This window comes from Elephas maximus, chromosome 21 (assembly GCF_024166365.1).
Source record: "Elephas maximus indicus isolate mEleMax1 chromosome 21, mEleMax1 primary haplotype, whole genome shotgun sequence".
Taxonomy (NCBI): Eukaryota; Metazoa; Chordata; class Mammalia; order Proboscidea; family Elephantidae; genus Elephas; species Elephas maximus.
Window position 1 is genome coordinate 32332040 of NC_064839.1, and position 3396 is coordinate 32335435.

Sequence of the window (3396 nt, forward strand, 5' to 3'; positions counted from 1 at the left end):
AACAATGGACTTGGGCTTACCAACAGTCGTGAAGATGGTGCAGGACCAGGCAATGTTCCCTTCTATTGGGCATGAGGTGACCACAAGTCAGGGATGACTTGACAACTAACAAAACAACAACTCAGGCATCTTTGGGCAGTTTCTGAGCTCTTTCATGTGGAAGCCCCCAGCCCTGAGTCTGGCTCAAGCAGGCAGACTGTGTATCTGAAAACGAAGGAGAAAAGGCCCCAGGGAATGCCTGGAACTTGGAGAAGAGGGAGAGTTACACCACAGACCCTCACAGAGGCTGTCCCATGCCCTCTCCACCTGGTGACTTTGGAAGGTTGCTGGGAGGATCCCAGCCATGCTCAACCCAAGGAGGTGGCAGTTATCTCACCCTTCTGATGATGATGGCTTTCCCTGCCAGTTTCAGGTAGAGAATTTAGGTGACAAATGGTGATGGCGAGTTCCATTATACCTGGAGGAGGATCTGTCTGGCAAAGAATGCTAATATGATCCTCTCTACCCCCCCCCCACACACACAGAGATTTACCCTGTTTTCATTGCTCTCCTGACACTCTTCTCTTCCCAGTGATATTAGATGACAAGAGCACTTTTTAATGTCACGTGATGGCTGTGGGATGGTCTGTGTATCACCCATCACGGTCTCTTGGACTCCTACTGTCCATATGGCATGGACATCTTTCCATCTGGGACCCAGGTAAAGTGCCTAGTTTTGCCAGAACATGACTAGTAGTAAAAACAGCGACAGTAATGACCTCCACTGTTTATTCACGCGTACCTTGTGCCTGGCCCTGTGCTAAGTCTGGGATGTGCATTTAGGTATTGTTTTTGTTGTTAGTTGCCTCAAGTTGGCCCCTGATTCATGGTGACCCCATGCACAATGAAACAGTACGCTACCTGGCCCTGCATCGTCTCCATGATCAGTTGCAGATGGGACCATTGTGATCCATAGGGTTTACATTGGCTGGTTTTTGGAAGTAGATCTCTCGGTCTTCCTTCACAGTTCGTCCTAGTCTAGAAACTTCGCCGAAACCTGTTCAGCATCATAGCTGCATGTAAGCCTCCACTAACAGGCAGGTGCTGGCTGCACATGAGGTATATTGGCCAGGCCTGTCCCCTCACCCCAATACCCAGCTCCTATTTCTGTAAATAAAGTTTTATTGAAACAGCCACAGCCATTCATTTGTCAATGGCTGGTCGAGCACTACAGTAGCAAAGTTGAGTAATTACAACTGAGATAATATGTTTTCAAAGCCTAAAATAATTCCTATCTAGTCTTTTATAGAAAAAGTGTCCCAATTCCTGCATTAACTCATCCTTAACAAAGTCCTGGGACCTGCGTTTATTATGATCATTATATATACAAAGAAACTGGGATGCAGAGAGGTTAAGCACTTGGCCCAAGACCACACAGCTTATAAGTGGCAGAGCTGGAATTCAAACCCAAACCTAGACTTCAGAGTCCAAGACCTAGACTTACATGATTTCTCCAGAAGTTCTTTTGGAAGAGAAAGTAAATCAGAAATGACCAACATATTGAAGTGAGCAATGAGTCAAACTACAGAGCTTGCTAAGGCCTTGGACCTTGGAGGCCCTGGTCAGCAGGAGGGCTAGGGAACGGGGAGCAGGATTAAGGAGCTGTTGATTAATGAGATCACCTAACCAAAAACCCCAGGGCAACAAGAGGCGTAAGAGTCACAGAGGAGGGATTTTTGCCCTCCTCCTCCCCATCTTTAAGCTTGCTGGACTTAGCATGTGATCCAGCATTGTACAGAGCAATGTGTTACCTGAAACCATGGGCATGGCCACACTAAGCCAGGGCCTGATGCATGTTGTTGTTGGGTGTCTCGAGTCACTTCCAAGTCATAGCGACACTATAGGACAGAGTAGGACTGCCCCATAGGGCTTCCAAGGCTGTAACTTTACAGTAGCAGACTGCCACATCTTTCTACCACAGGGCCACTGGTGGGTTCGAACCATTGACCTTTCTTTTAGCAGCCAAGCACTTAACCACTGTGCCACCAGTGGCATAGCACATACTTAAATGCCTTTGTAAAGGTCACCTTCACTCTTAAGTCTCTTTCCCCCACAAGGTGGAGAATGGGGCAATGCTATCACAGTCCTAGAATTTCAGAATTGTAAAAGCAAATTAAGAGCTTAGAAGTGGACCTTTCTTTGGGAGCACACCCTCCCAGGAGCACACCCACCTGGGTCTGCCCTGGCTCTCCTCGGTGACCCCAGGCCCCAGGCTGTGCAGCCCCACTCAGTCCTCCTGTTCCTCTGAAGACAAGCTGGCCCTACTTGGGGCCTCCCCAGTCCATGCCAGTGGCTCCCACATCAGCCGCCCTGAAAGCCTGTAGAGTTTATGTGCAAACACAGCTGCCCTAGCCTGCACCTGAGAGTCTGAGTCACCAGGTTGAAGGTGGAGCTTGGGGTTTGTTAAAGTCCCACCAGAACCAGAGTAGATTGATGACCAGTGTTCTGGTATCTTACGTCTCAGTGACATTCCCAGTTTGCCTTGCAAACCCTGGTTTACCTACAGGATCTGCTTCATTTTGCTAGTATTTTCTTTACAATAGTCAAAGGAAGGACACATCTCCAGGGCCATGAAGGCTTCTCACTGGAAATTTCCTCTAGTCAGAAATCATAGCTAAACAGGTTGGTTGTATGGGTATTAATTAGCATACTGAAAGCCCACCATTAAAAGGATAACCTTCCAGTCTAGGAAGTTTGCCAAAATATCTCACAGTCCACTCAGTTCGACGTTGTTTAACTCCTATATCTACAATAATTTCAATAAAACTGATAATGATATTTAAGTGGGAGATGAAGTTGGATTTTCCTTATTGCAAAGGAATGGAAGTTGGAAACCTAGTAATGGAATTCTCACCATCAAATTACTATTTAAAAAAAAGATGAAAGAAAGTGATGATAAGAATCTTGACGTGATGCTATGAAGCTTACAGTTAGACTGAGGTTTGAATTTTGTCTCTGACATCCTTAAATAGCACTCTCTTGGGCAAGTCCTGTGTATACCTAGCCCCAAGGTCTTCTTTAATAAAACGAGAATAATGATACTCCCACCCCCAGGATGGCTGGAGGACAGAATACAGATGTGAGTGCAGGAGTGAATTCTGGGAACCCAGATGGTACTCAGTAAATGCTGACTTAGAACAAGATTATTTCTGCTCTTAAGAAGTTTGTCATATTGTGGTTGTTTGCATGTTGGTAAGAGGCTGGAACTTATGCCACCAGGATTTCAAATAAGGTCACCCATAGTGGACATGTTTCATCAGAGCTTCCAGACTAAAACAAACTAGGAAGAAAGGCCTGGAGATCTACTTCTGAAAATCAGCCAATGAAAACCCTGTGAATCACAACAGAACACTGTCC